A 16,704-nucleotide genomic window follows, 5' to 3' on the forward strand; every position below is an offset into this window, starting at 1 on the left:
GATGTAAGCATTTCATATTGTATATCAAATCAGCACATTGTAGCCCATAAGTGCATTAATGTACACACTTATGATTTAATAAAGAATTAAAAAAAAAGAAGAAAGAAAATATACTGGCATAGAAGTATGCTTGGTGTTCTTGAGAGGCAGAAAGCAGAGTGATAACAGTGAGGGATAGGAAGGTGAAGAAAATGACTCATAAGCCTGGAATACAAGTTTTTATACTAGAAAAGTATATACTAGACTATTACAGGGAAAAAATATACTGATTTCGGGGCAGCGCCTGTGGCTCAGTAGGTAGGGCGCCGGCCCCGTATGCCGAGGGTGGCGGGTTCAGGCCCGGCCCCGGTCAAACTGCAACCAAAAAATAGCCGGGCATTGTGGCGGGTGCCTGTAGTCCCAGCTACTCCGGAGGCTGAGGCAAGAGAATCGCTTAAGCCCAGGAGTTGGAGGTTGCTGTGAGCTGTGTGAGGCCACGGCACTAAAGTGAGACTCTGTCTCTAAAAAAAAAAAAAAAAAAAAATACTGATTTCAGAGTAGTTTTAAATGCATTGGATACTTTTTTTTTTTCCATTCTTGAGATACTTTACTAGAAAGAATATGTTCCAGCTCCATCCAGGTAAACATAAAAGATGTGAAGTCTCCATCTTTTTATGGCTGCATAGTATTCCACAGTGTACATATACCACAATTTGTTAATCCATTCGTGGGTTGCTTCCATGACTAGGCAATTATGAATTGAGCTGCAATAAACATTCTGTTGCACATGTCTTTGTTGTTATCTATAGGCTTATAAAAGAACCTGATAAGTACATTCTAAATTTTGTATAGAGAAATAGTAATGCAAAGACAGTTGAGTCATCAATATACTCCCCTAAAATAATTTAAAAAATATGAGTAGATTTTATTTTCAAAATTCTAAGATTTTTCCATGAAGCTTTAGCAATTAAAACCAGGTGGTATGTGTATAATAATTATTCTTGCTTTGCTGTAACCATTCTGACTTTTCATCCTCTTTGCTTATTCCGCTTCTAGCTATACTGGACTCCTTACACTCTTATCACCACTTGGACATTCATCCTCATAGCTCCATCTGCCAGGAATTTTCTTTCCCCAGGTAAATTTTCTTTACCTTCTTATCTCCTTCAGGTCTCTTTTTATACATTGAGGATAAATATTTTTCTAAAAGCCAAACAAAGAAATAATATTTATAAAGGAAAAGTTAGGTAAATTAAAGTACATTAAAATTATGAATTTGTGTTTTAAAAACACATGAAACAAATGAACAATCACAAATTGAAATAATTTATTTGCAACATATAATTAGCAGAGTTTTGCAATGTATAAAAACACTCGAAAGTTAATTTAAAAAGACAACTGAGGTAAAAGTGACAGAACAGACCATTTCTGATTTTTGGTACAAATAGAGTTTTGAAATGATTTGCTTAAAAGAAAAAGGGTTGGAACATCTTGGAAATTGTAAAGAAACAGTTCATAAAATATATTATGAAGCAGGACAGTATCAATTATGCATTATGTTTTCTGGCACAGTATCTTCTTGTGTGTAACCATCTAGACGTCCCTGTAAGATAGCCAAGGCAAGAATGCAGGTCTATATTATTATTGATGGATTTAGTAAGGCTTAAAAAATCAAATGCTCTATATGAAAGTTATCTTCTAATTTCACTAATCAGACAATATGTTAATAATAATAACAACGATATTGCGAACTCAAAGCTGTGTCGCACTTTATCTAATGAGTTTTACAAATCATTTTTGCTTGCATTAAATGTAAATTCTTTAACGAAAATCAGCCCTCTAAGTTAGGCATCTATTATGTAGGTCATTATGAAAGTTTTGAGACGGATTTTGTTATGGTGCATTATTTCATTTCCAAGACACATAGTTAACAGCATCCATTCTGATTCACCTGAGCAAGTTTCAACTATCTTGGATTATCAGTGTTGCTGGGAGGGCTTCATTTGTTTCTATAGGCATGGATTTTCCATTTCATGATTTTTGTGTATCTCAAAACTATTTCAATGAACCACATATTAGCCTCAGTTTACAGAATTAAAAATTATGTTCCAGAAAAGTTGTAATTCACCTACTAAATTACAAAAACATCTTCCTTCTTACCGGACAGGAATAAATATGTGTAGTACTCAGAAAATAGGTATTTGTGCAGTTGAATTAAGCATTTTCAAAGGAAAAGAAGTAGTAGAAATTGAATATATGTGAAACAGTGAACACAGCATCCTCCAAAAACTCAATTGTAATGTTACTGCAACATTTAAGGGATTTAGAGTGATTGACCTAAGTATTTAGAAACTCAGAAAAGTTACCAACTAATAAAAGTAAACAGCAATATGCTATCTTCTATTTTAATATTAATATTATGTTGCATATCTTAAGAAGGTTTTGAACTATTAAATTAAGAATTATGATATTCTTCAAGAATGTTTGCAAAAAAGAAAACTATGTTCACATTTGTATAGTAAAATATTCAGTTGGTTCGTGATTTTTTTTTAATTAGCTAACTATGACACTCATAGATTTCTAAAAATATTATTCTAGAAAACCTTGACAAAGGAATAATGTGCATGCTCCAATAAGTGACTATTTACCATAGCTAGTACTTACATTTTCTTTAGTAATTCTAGGTTAATTAGCTATTGAAAGAGGTTACTTATTTTTCAGAACCATTCCAATGTGTAATTTCAAAGTCCTTGTTTTCAAATTCCTCTCTCACAAATAGACGCAGATGGCTATTTCAATAGTTATTTAAGGATCTCAATTTACATGTAAATTCATTTTTAACATTTTTTGCCAAGTTTGGTTACAAGTCCAGGCAGATACACACTTTCTTAGAGAATGCTACAACAAAAGATGTTTATTTTAAATTGAAATCTATTTACAAGGTGTGTTAAAGTTGATACATAAACTGAGGAACTCCACAAAACTCACTGGGCAATAGATGGATATTTTCATTTATTTATTTTTATATTTCATTTATTTTTTAAAAAACTTTCTTTTTTTATTATTTGGGATTCATTGAGGGTATAAACTATTAGGTTACAGTGATTGTGGTTGTTAGGTAAAGTCCCTCTTGTAATTGTGTCCTGCAACCAAGAGGTACACCATACACCATGACCGCCCATCTCCCTCCTTCCTTCCCTCCTCCCCTCTCCCCAATCCCTCATTACCCTATACCACCCTTTGTATTAGATCATCTGTTGCCTTCATATTAGAGTTGAGTACATTGGATTCTTCCTTCTCCATTCTTGTGATGCTTTACTAAGAAGGATGTGTTCCACCTACATCCAAGTTAATATAAAAGATACGAAGTCTCCATCTTTTTATTTTTTTATTTTTATTTATTTATTTTTTATTAAATCATAGCTGTGTACATTAATGCAATTGTGGGGTACAATGTGCTGGTTTTGTAGCAGGAAACCGATGTAGACAGAAGACTGCAGGCACCAGTTGGAAGAGGAAGTGGCTTTATTTTCCAGCCGGGAGACTTGGTGGCCTAGTGTCCTAAAAACCAAGCCCACCGACTTAATCTCTTGCTTTTCTTTTATACATTTTTTAGGGCTAAGGTGCACGTGAAAGTCATGAAGGATGTGAGCGACGTGACAGATGTGAAAGTCTCAGGACTCAAGGGAAGGTCAGGTTGGCCTGCGCCCTTGGTACCAGGTGGGCTACCTGTCCTCAAGGACAACGGAAAGTTAAGGCACATACCAAGGGAAGGGCATACAGATAACAGAGACATCTGCTGCAGTAGAGGTCGGAGTGTTACAGACTGTTTGGCTAATGCCTATACAGAGTGACTAGGACAGATCTTTAGCTCTGCTTTTACTCTCCTGCCTCAGTTTTATATACAATTTGAAATATTTTCATCAAACTGGTTAACATAGCCTTCACAGCACTTTCTTAGTTATTGTCTTAAGACATTTATATTCTACATTTAATAGTATCCCATGGCGTACACATACCACAGCTTGTTAATCCATTCCTGGTTTTGGCGATTGTAAATTGAGCTGCTATAAACAATCTAGCATGAATGTCCTTATTATAAAAGGATTTTTTTTCCTTCTGGGTAGAGGCCTAGCAATGAGATTGAAGGATCACATGAGAGGTCTAATTTGAGTACTTTGAGGATTCTCCATAAGTCCTTCCAAAAAGGTTGTATTAGTTTGCAGTCCCACCAGCAGTGTAAAAGTGTTCCCTTCTCTCCACATCCACGCCAGCAACTGCAGCTTTGAGACTGTGATGTGGGCTATTCTCACTGGGGTTAGGTGATATCTCAGAATGGTTTTGATTCACATTTCTCTGATGATCAGGAACAATGAGTATTTTTTTCAAATGTTTGTTAACTATTTGCCTGCCTTCATCAGAGAAGGTTCTGTTCATATCTTTTGCCCAGAGGTAGATGGGATTGTTTACTCTTTTTCTGTTAATTAATTTGAGTTCTCTGTACATTCTAGTTATCAACCCTTTGTCAGATTGATACCCAGTAAATATCTTTTCACAAACCCATAAATGTAATGATCATATCAATAGAAGGTCTAATTTGAGTACTTTGAAGCAATAGAAGCAAAAACAAAGGCCATATGATCCTTTCAATAGATACTGAAAAAGCATTTGACAAAATTTAGTATCATTTTCTAACAAGAACACCTAAGAAAACAGGTATTGGTGGCACATTTCTTAAGGTGATTGAAGCCATCTACGACAAACCCACAGCTAACATCATACTGAATGATGTAAAACTGAAAGCTTTTCCACTTAGAAGTGGGTCCAGAAAAGGATGTACACTATCACTACTATTATTCAACATAGTTCTGGAACTTCTAACCAATGCAATCAGGCAAGAGAAGGATGTAAAGAGCATCCAAATTGGGGCAGTGGAGGTCAAATTCTCCTTCTTTCCTGATGATATGATCTTATACTTAGAAAACCCCAGAGACTCAACTACAAAACTCCAGGAAATCATCAGGAAATAGAGTAATGTATCAGGGTATAAAATCAACATCCACGGGTGGCACCTGTGGCTCAGTGGGTAGAGTGCTGGCCCCGTATACTGAGAGAGGTGGGTTCAAACCCGGCCCTGGCCAAACTGCAGCAAAAAAATAGCCGGGCGTTGTAGCAGGTGCCTGTAGTCCCAGCTACTAGAGAGGCTGAGGCAAGAGAATCGCCTAAGCCCAAGTGTTGGAGGTTGCTGTGAGCTGTGTGACACCACGGCACTCTACTGAGGGCAATAATGTGAGACAATGTCTCTACAAAAAATTAAAAATATAAAATAAAACCTTGGACAGTGCCTCTAGCTCAGTGAGTAGGGTGCCGGCCCCATATACCAAGGGTGGTGGGTTCAAACCCGGCCCCAGCCAAACTGAAACAACAACAACAAAAAATAGCCCGGCGTTGTGGCAGGCACCTGTGGTCCCAGCTACTTGGGAGGCTGAGGCTAGAGAATCGCCTAAGCCCAAAAGCTGGAAGTTGCTGTGAGCTGTGACACTATGGCCCTCTACAGAGGGCAGCAAAGTGAGACTCTATGTCTAAATAAATAAATAAAGTAAAATCTTACAAAAAATAAAATAAAATCGACATCCACAAATCAGAAGCTTTTGTATACACCAATAACAGTCAAGTTCAGAGGCAAATTAAGGACACAATTCCCTTCATAATAGCTTCAGATAAAATGAAATATTTAGGAATATACCTAACAAAAGAGGTGAAAGATCTTTTCACATTGAATTATGAAACCCTAAGAAAAGAAATTGCAGAAGACATTAACAAATGGAAGAACACACCATGCTCTCGGCTGGAAAAGAATCAACATTGTCAAAATGACCATTCTACCCCAAGTAATCTACAGATACAATGCAATTCCCATTAAAATACCAACATCATATTTGGAAGAACTTGAAAAAATAGTACTTCGTTTTGTATAGAACCAGAGAAAAATCTGTATAGCTAAGGCTATTCTTAGTAATAAAAACTAAATCAGAGGCATCACCCTACCAGACTACCAGACTTCAGGCTACATTACATTACAAGTCCACAGTAATCAAAACATCATGGTATTAGCAAAAAAGTAGAGACATAGACATATGGACCAGGATAGAAATCCAAGAGATGAGACCAGTTTCTACTTTCCATCTGATCTTTGAAAAACCAAACAAAATACAGTGGGGCATAAGAATCTCTAGACAATAAATGGTGCCTGCAGAACTGGATAACCATTTGTAAAAGACTGAAACTCAACTCACACATTTCATCCCTTATAAAAATTGACTCAAAATGGATAAGAGACTTAAGTCTAAGACATGAAACAATAAAAATCTTAGAAGAAGGTGTCCAGAAAACTCCTGATGATGTTGGACTGGGGAAAGATTTTATGAGAAAGACGTCAGTGGCCATTGCAACAACAATAAAAACTAACCAATGGAACGTAATTATGCTGAAAAGCTTCTGTACAGCTAAGGATACAACAAGTAAAGCAAAAAGACGACCTTCATAACGGGAAAAGATATATTTTATTAATAATTGGCAGAACATGACTCATCTTTTCACTTCACAATGTTGCTATGATAGTCACTGATAAGATCAATTTCTGTACAACTGAATATAGGCTGTTTAATTTCTGGGTAAGACTGATTACATTCTTGAGATATATTCGAACTTCATTTGAATTTCATCAGCTTACAATCCCAAGTGTTTTGGCATACTGATTATTTGGTTATGGTATGAATTAGAAGAAAGATAGAACAGGGGTCATAGCTAGGGAATTGCATTCAATATTTTCTAACTCTAGTTGACAGTGTCTTTAATATGGATGAATCAATATATTATAAAAGAAGTGATTGCACCCTATTCACTTGATTTACTTGTACAGAGGAGAAAGACTATATATAAAGCTTAAAATATCACCGTGAATGGCTTTCTCTATTTTTTCTTGTGACAAAGTTCTGAAGAATAAGAAACTATGTAGCTTAATTGTCATTTATAGACATACCAAATCTTGGGAGATTTGGATTGCATTCAAGCTATAAATATGATTATGTCAGACTGAATGTTTATTACATAATTTCAAATAGGTTTCCTCCAAGACATTCCTCTTTGGAGGAGCTAAATAAATTTTACATGAACGATTGGTGATTATAGCGCATGTACAAGGGAAAGTAAGGTCTAGGTGGCAACAAGGGAGTAGGAAACATTTCCAGTTGCCTAGTGAGAATGGGCTACTCCAAGGCTTCATAGTTCCAAGGAGTGTCACATAGATTTTGATATGAATAGTATCCCTTGTGATTGTGCAAATAATCACAGCTGAATCACATTAACAATGCCAACCTGTGTTTTTTATGCTCTTTCCCAATGATTTTCAACTAATAAAGTTGTGCCATGCGAAATTGACATGCTGTGGAAGGATCTTAAGTGTACACAAAAATTTTTAACGATGATTAATTAAATTATTTTTGATAGAAAGTCAAAGCACGGTAAGTATGTATTCTTTTACTGTTTTTTATCAACATGATTTATGTGTGCCTGGAAGTTTAACTGTAGGTTCAAGTATGCCATGAGATAAATAAGGCTGAAAAGCACTGTCTTTTCCAATCCAATCACTCCAAAAAGGCCTCAGGCTCCATTAAGTTCTCTACACTTTCAAGGATTTCTGAGAATTTCCAGGCCACATCTCATATTTTCTTTGAAATAAGTCCAGGTAGCTAGGTACACCACCATCACTTGATCTTAATATCACTATGTTCACTGACCATTTCTGCCTCTGACACCTCAGGCCTCAGTTCTGCAGTCTTCTACCAGAACGCTCTGTCTAGTGCCTGGCAGTAGACTGTCACTCATGCTCTCCCTGTGTCTTGCTGGGCTTTGACACTGGTTCCCTGAAAACTTAAAATGACCAAAATTGTCTGTGGAGAATGGGAACAAATGTTGAAATTCCCTTTGCATCACATTCTATTGTAGACAACACAAATTTGGATTAATGAAATCACTTTTTGCATTTATATGTATAATTCTCTCTATATGTAGGACTGAAATTAACTTATAGGGGATTGGACCAGGAAAATACCGGGTAATAGCCACCACACTCTTCTTAAAATACACTCTTCTCTTTCAACAACTAAGACTAACTGGGTCAAGCTTGTTCTACTATACCTCTTTCCTTCTTTCACTCCATATGTGTTCACTCAGTCGACCCCTCAGCTAATAATGAAAATAACCTACCATGCCATTGTGCAGGTCATCCAACATGTTTAGATAATTAGGCAATTCATTTATGCACATTGGTTTAGGATACACAGTCCAGGAGTCCAATAACAAGTGTAGACCATATTTTAGAGGTTGCAAAATGTTTTCACACATCCTGTCATATAATCTTCACAATAACCATTGGAAGTAGAGTAGATTTTTTTAACCAAGGAAATCAAAATTCAGAAAGGAAAAGTTATTTGCTCAAAACTCCTAAATAGCTTCAAAACATTAGGCAACAAGAATTGTTACAAGACTATTTCTTTTGTTGACTCTGTCTTGTTAGAGGGCTTATTTAATTTCACTTGGGAAACCACCTGCTGAGTTTGGGCACCAAAGAAGCAGCAAGAGAATGTGGTTTATTTATTTTCTGTCAATTTAATATTATCTGCATAGGCAAGTCATAAAAGCAGTGATCATAACATCACCTGATGAAATAGACAATGCTCAAGGCAGCTAATCAACCATGTTAGTAGACCAACCTTACAGAGGGTGGTTTCAGTAACCTGTTGGGAAAGGGAACCAGCTCAATGGATTATCACAACTTGACCACTCATGTAACAAATACCTAGGTCAAAAAGAGCACCTCAGAAATCTCTTTATACCCCTTCCCAGTTACCTTTTTCCTTAATTTTTTTTTTACCTTATTCCTTCTATCTAACTAAAATTTTATTTCCTTTTACCAGCATCTTCCCAATCTTTTCACACACATCCTCGTTCACTGGTTACTACTATTCTATTATCACGCTGTATTTGTCTTTTTGTGTCTCGCTTATTTCACTTAACATAGTGTTCTCTACTTTCACCCATATTGTCACAAATGGCACTATCTCCTTTTCTAAGGATGAATGATATAGTATTCCACTCCCTCTGTGTGTGTATGTGTGTGTGTATGCACAGTAGAACTTCTGAAGGTGACCACCTAAGGGACCGTAACAAACTAATCAATATACGTAGGTGGTCAACATAAGGGACTAGGCCTACTGTACTGATACGTACATGTGGTGCATGTCTTATCTGTGAAAGTTAAGTAAGCTTAGGGAGTGGTCAATGTAGGGTGGTCAATATACACCCACATATATGGGGTGTATATTGTGTATATATAAATTTATTTATGCATTTATTCATTGGTAGATAAGTTTATTATTTCCATGATTTGGCTATTGTGAATAATGCTACAATGAACATCAGAGGTTATATATCTCTATAAGTTGCTTATTTCATTTCTTTTGGATATATACTCAATGGAGAGAATTCTGGGTCATATAGTAGTTCTGTTATATATTTTTTTATTCTTTATTATATCATAACTGTGTACATTAATGCATTTATGGGGTATGATGTGCTGATTTGATATACAATGTGGAATGCTTACATCTAACTGATTAACATAACCATCTCCTTGCTTACTTATTTGTTGTGGCAAGACATGTATACTCTATTCTTAATAGTTTTGAAATGTATCATTGCATTATGCACATTAGGTGAGATACCCCCAAATACCCTCCCTCCTCCTGGCCTCCCTTTTCCCTACCCTTCTCCCTCCTCTTCCTTCCTTCTTTCTGGACTATAGTTATGTTTTATCATTCCTATGAATGAGTAGGTGATTATATACTTATTTCATAGTAGTATTGAGTATATTGGATACACTTTTTTCCAGTTTTGAGATACTTTACTAAGAAGAATATGTTCCAGCTCCATCCAGGTAAACATAAAAGATGTGATATCTCTATCTTTTTATGGCTGCATAGTATTCCATGGCATACATACACCACTATTTCTTAATCCATTCGTGGGTCGATGGACATTTGGGCTGCTTACATGACTTGGAAATTATGAACTGGGCTGCAATAAAGATTCTGGTGCAAATGTCTTTGTTGTAAAATTATTTTTCATCATCCGGGTATAAACCTAGTAGAGGAGTTGCAGGATCAAATGATGCATCCACTTTTACTACCTAGAGTATTCTCCAAACTTCTTTCCAAAAATGTCGTACTAGCTTGCGTTCCCAACAGCAGCGTAGAAGTGTTCCCTTCTCTCCCACATCCATGCCAACTTCTGTAGTTTGGGATTTTGTGATGTGGGCTAATCTTACTGGAGTTAGATGATATCTCAAAGTGGCTTTGATTTGCATTTCTCTGATGATTGAAGATGATGAGCATTTTTTCATGTGTTTATAGGCCGTGTACCTGTCTTCTTCAGAAAGTTCCTGTTTCAAGTCTCTTGCCCACAATTTTTGAGGAATCTCCATCTTACCTTCTATAATGGCTACTCCTATCTAAATTCACAACCAATTAACAAGGGTACACTTTTCTCCACACCCTCTTTAGTACTTGTTATCTCTTGTGTTTTGCTTAAAGCCATCCTAAACACATGTTAGGTGATATTTCATTATGATCCTGATTTTCATTTCCCTAATGATTAGGGATCAATGTTGAAACTTTTTGATATACTTGTTGGTCATTTTTACATCTTCTTTGGAAAAAATGTCTACTCAGGACCTTTGCCCATTTTTATTTATTCCTTTTTATTTCAAAATTACACTCCCATTCTCCTCTCACCAAGGGTAGCCTATAATGGGTTTAATATGTATCCCAGTTTATATATGTACCTATTAACTGCATATATATTTGTATATGTGCATTATTAATTTATGTAAATGACATTGGACTATCCATCTTATACTGTTTCCTATTTTTTCATACAAATTTTATTGTAAGTGGACTTAGTCTGTTTTGTATAACTGCCACATCCCCCATTTTTTAATCTAAGTCTCCCACAGTGATGGACAAGATTGCTTCCAACTCTTTCTGACATTAAATAATGAAATAAAAACTCCAATAAATGTCTTTCTATATGTCTATGTATGAACCTGTATGTAATTCTCTTTGAAATGTTCAGCTAAACTGCTGGGGCCAACAGTATGAGTATCTCTATTATAGTCCGAATACATGCCCTTGTTGGTTTTCAAGAATGACTACGCTTATGTACATACTGACTAGCAGTGAATGAGTATTCCCTTCTGCGCATAGTCCCATGAAAACTTGCTATGATTAAGGTCTACAAATTTTGTCAGTCTAACAGATAAAAATTGTCTTATTATTTTTAATTTGCATGAATTATCTCATTACGGATATTATCTCTTTACCATCTTCTTAGCCTTTGGGATTTCCACTTATGTAAAATTGCAGTTCATAACTTTTTCTAATTTTTCATTTGGGGTTACTGGTTTTTTTTAATGTTGTTTTTGTTTTAGAAATTGTAAGTACCCTCTCATTTGGTCACCTTTCTGTTAATATTGCTCCTCCTATCTCCTATTAAAAAGAAATCCTTAATTTTAGTACAATTGAATTCATTAATTCATTAGGTTTTTGAATTGCCTTTGATGCTTTTGAAGTTTTGTTTAAAAATTCCTTCTTCAAACGTAGATAATAAAAATAATCTATATATTATTGTATAAATTTTTAGTGTTACCTTTAACACTTAGGTCATAAATTCATCTGAAGTCCCATAGTTTGTATATGGTGGTGAGAAAGAAATGAACTTTTTTTTTCATAAACTGAGCTAATTTCATCAATATAATTTACTAAACAATCCTTTCATAAACTGAGCTAATTTCATCAATATAATTTACTAAACAATCCTCCTTTACCCATGATTCATGGTTTTCTCTCTATTTTGTATAGAGCTCTCGTAAATGTGATATTTACATGCCAATGATCTGTATCATTGTCATGAAGAAAAAAGGTTATTTCATCTCCCATACTACCCTAGGGGACAATCTCAACCTCCTTTTTAAGGCTTCAGTAAAGAATGGGAGCAAGTACTGGGGATGGTGGTGCATGTATGTGCACATGTGTATATGTGTGTGCATGTGGGTGTTTAAGCAAATGGATTGGTTAAACCATCCTAGCCTCTGCCCTTACACTCTATCACTGTGACATAACATGGAGACTAAAAAACATTTTTCATCCAGTAGTTACCTGGGTTCTTATTTGTCTTTCCACCTCTTAGATTCCAATTCAGTGTATATTGTCCCATTCTTTAAATATAGGTCAGAATTCTATTTTAATTTAACATAAACATTTGAGAAGAAAATTTGCATACATACCAGCATGCGTGCACAATTAATGTCTGTATGCCTTCTGAGAGTCTAAGTGTTGCAAAAGTATGCAAATACTTAAGTGGAATTTACATTCAGACAAATCCATTCTCACAGCAATATACTCTTATTTTATTTAAAGTTTCAATGAATATTTATATCAGTCTAATAAATACTTGCAATTTAGCAGCCAATTTATACTGGCTCACAATTTTCTCTTCTCCAGTGTAATCAAAATAGACTTTAAGAAATTCAAAATGGCAAGAGGCCCTTAGAAATCTAGTCTAAACTTTATATTTTATATATCAGAAAACTTAAGTGCAAATCATAGAAGTGACTTGCCCAAAGTCACAGTACAAGTTAGGGACAGAACAATTATATAACTTTTTTTTGACTGCCAGTCTAGTAGCGTCTCCATTGTACCCTACCCATTGCTACCACCAAGTCAGTGCTGTGCTACCCAAATGAAAGATATACGCAAATCATTTTCCTCAAAGGTCTATTACTTTCATTTCATAAAAGGTCCTGTTTCTTGAGTGGACTAATCCTCCAATGTTACCTCCCATAAGAAGACATTCCCAGCCCTCATGTGGAAATGTAGTCACTTACAACAACATTGTATAATTTTTTTTCATTATGCCTCATTCTACCCTTCTACTCTAAGAACTCTTCATAGCCAGGGGCCATGTTTCATGCATTTCATTATAGCTACAATTAGATTTGTCTGGAGGCTGTAAAATTTTACCACAAACCTAGTGTCTCCAAAGAACAGAATTTTATTCATTCACTGTTTTGGTCAAAAGTCCAAAACCAGTTTCACTGGGCCAAAATCAAGGTAAGGGCCAGTCTCTGTTCCCTTCTGAGGTTCTAGTGGATAATTTTTTCCAGTTTCTGATGGGTATCAATATTACTTGGCTTGTGGCTACATCACTTCAACTTTTGCCCCTGTTGCAAAACCCAAAATTTAGGCTATTGTAGTTGTTGCAAAGCTGAAGTCCAACATTGAGATACTGGTGCTTAGAGATAGAAAAAGGTTTATTCAATTTGGTTAAAGTGAGAAGGGAGGTGAGAAAAATCTCTCAGGTCCATCTTCCCAAAGAGATGAGGTGGGGAGATATTATGCAGCTAATCTGGGAAGGGAGGGATTTCAAGGGACCAAAGGTCAAGTCTATGTTTCTTTAATGTCTGATAATATTTTAAGCAACCAAATTTTTGAATCTCAGTAGCTAATGTCTTCAAAAACATCCATTCCTTCTGCAAAACAAACTCATAAATTGATCCCAGAAATGTATGCTCCTACTGGACCAAAATAAATAAATAAATAAAACAGTACACCAGCAGTTAATGATTACTGTGAGAACAAGCAGTATTGGGCAGGAAGTGAGGAGTTGTCAGGTTCAGGAAAATGAGACCTACTCAATTTATATTATGTGTGTCATATTTCACAGGGCTTAGCAACACCTCCATTGACACATTATGTTATCCTCTTCCATCTGTGTTTAGCCTCCCTCTGCCTCCATTTACAAGAATACATGTATGTGATTGCACTAAGGACTCCATCTCAAGATACATGGCCTAATCATATCTATAAAAATATTTTTCCCATATAAAATGATACATGTTCTAGCAATTATAATATGGATATATTTGTACAGGGGATCATTATGCAGCCCACCACAACCTCCATTTCATAGAACAGAATACATATCATAGCACAAAGAGTCTATATTTATATAACTCTTTGAGTACGTACCATATTTTTAAACTGAAGTTTACAATGTTAAACTTATCCAGTTGGCCTTGCCAGTCTAGGAAACTAGAGGCACTCAAGATGAGAAGTAGTCAGGGATTCTGATATCAACTACCTCATGATGAATTGATTTTGCAGCTCAAACACAATTAACTTTGGTTATTATAGCTATTTGGAATAATGAATGTTTATTTCCTGCCAATTAAAAATGTCTTGTTTGCATATCACAGAATGTTAAAGGGGAAAAAGAAGAAAAAAATATTAACCAAAAAATAAAAATCACCCGCAATCTCTTCATGAATAAATAATTGCTTTTAATACCATGTTTAGTTCCAGTACACTTTATATGTTTATATGTATATGCATGCTTAAATGAATACATTTTGGTTTTGGTCTATGTGTTCTAATAATGTAAAGTATCCTATTTTATATGCAGTAATATACATCATTTTTCTTAGATGATTTAAATATCATATGGATAATTTTTGTAACTTATTTGTATTCACTAGGCATTATAACATTAGCATGTTCTCATGACATTAAAATACTTTGTAAACATCACTTTAATACCTGCATATTGGTCTGTCACATGTATGTATCATAGTTTACTTTATCATTCCCTTGACAGTACATAATTGGACTGATTGTAAAGGACTTTTCACACCACTGAATGCAATGCATAGAATGAAAGGCAGCTGTCAAGGTTAATTCAATATTGATTACCAGGGATAAACCTATTTTCAAAGGTGGGGAAATGTGTGCTTCCATATTACCACATTTAACAGTTTATTTAAGTATTGATTATTAGACTGTGTTAAGATAATTTTGCCACCCTGTCTCATAGCTCACTTACATATGGCCAATGCTAGGAAACACAAGTTTGTCAATAGCCAGAGAGTATAAAATGGGGAAATATATGTGGACAGGTGAGGAAGAAGTTGGAGAAAGATAACCTGGAATATTTACCAGAGGAATAAAGCCCAATCCAGTTCTTTGTATGAGTCAGACAGGTCATAGGAAACCCAGGAACCAAGTAAAGTTGCATGTAAATGTTTCCACAGAGTGGTTTAGTTCCTTTGGTCCAGGCCTGGAAAAATATAAAATAGTTTGAGGGCTAGAGGGATGGTATTAAAAAAAATCAGTGAGAATTTTTATAGTTTAAGTGTCAGAGTAATTCTGTCAAGCAGAAAGGTCTGATTTCTATTTTATTTTATCTACATTGAATTCCTATCCCTTGTGCCCTATTCCAGGTCTCAAAGGAACTGATAATTATCCCTCATAACTCAGCGTTTAAGAGCATACTGTGTGCTAAAATTCATGCAAATGATTTCACATCCATCATCTCTCTTCTCATCATCATCATCAACATTGACGTTGTACTTATATACCCATTTTATAAATAAAGATAACTGAAACTTAGCAAAGCTAAAAATAACTGAGACTTAGCAAAGTAAACAGATACCCAAGATTGTACTGTCAAGATTTAAACCCAGGTGTGCTCATTTACAAACCAATGTTCTTAACTTCTAGCCTCTATCTTGTTCCTGAAGTAGGTAATAGGTGTCCTCTAAAGATATTCTGGTTCCGTGATTCTTTTTTGGTTTATTAAGTCATTTGTACATAGATCGTAAATACATTTAATGGTTCTGGGATTCTAATTGGCACTTAAACCAAGTTCTTCATAAACAACATAAATAATTACGTTTGGGGCTATACAGAAAGAGCTGGGGCTGAATCAATATATCATCTTCTTATTGGAAAACAACTCAAAGCTTATGACTCATTCCCAGTGAGTAGTTTTGTCATGGTAACTCAGGGGTCATTTTCCTCCAATTTCCTCAGCACTTACTTAGGATTTTTAAAAACACACTGTTGCACTGAGTTTTTTGCTAACAGTACTCAGTAGTTATTTGATTAAAAAATGAAATTTAAGAAATAAAATAAGACTTAAAGATATCTTTAAAAAGTATAATCAATACTTAAAGGACTGGGTAGGGATTCTGAATTTCAGAGCATTAACAAAAAAAGATGCTTTGCTCTACATTTTAAATCATCTTTTCCTCAAATCATTGACAACCCATTCATAACTTTATATTTCATACCAACTAACTATGACAATTATTGTTCATTTTACTGAATTAAGTATAATTGAATAAGAATAATCTCAATTAGTTTCCTTTAATCATAAACCAGTTTTGCCAAGAAAGCCTAAAATCTAACAATTTTTTATATTTTCTCCATACTTGTACTTGGTATGATTTTAGCTATGTTCTATATAATAATACTTTATAATTTTAAAAAGCCTCATTTTATTTTTTATGGTTGAAATTATAGAATTATTAAAATCTAGGGTCAAGTTAACTCTGCTTATTGTACCCCTCTATGTCATTAAAGTTGTTTAATAAGACTGGGCGGCGCCTGTGGCTCAAGGAGTAGGGCGCCGGTCCCATATGCCGGAGGTGGCGGGTTCAAACCCAGCCCCGGCCAAAAACCACAAAAAAAAAAAAGAAAAAAAAAGGTGTTTAATAAGATTATAGTGTTGAGATTGTAAAATGTCAGATTTTAAAAAGCTTCTCAGTAC

The sequence above is a fragment of the Nycticebus coucang genome, chromosome X, assembly GCF_027406575.1.
Source record: "Nycticebus coucang isolate mNycCou1 chromosome X, mNycCou1.pri, whole genome shotgun sequence".
NCBI lineage: Eukaryota > Metazoa > Chordata > Mammalia > Primates > Lorisidae > Nycticebus > Nycticebus coucang.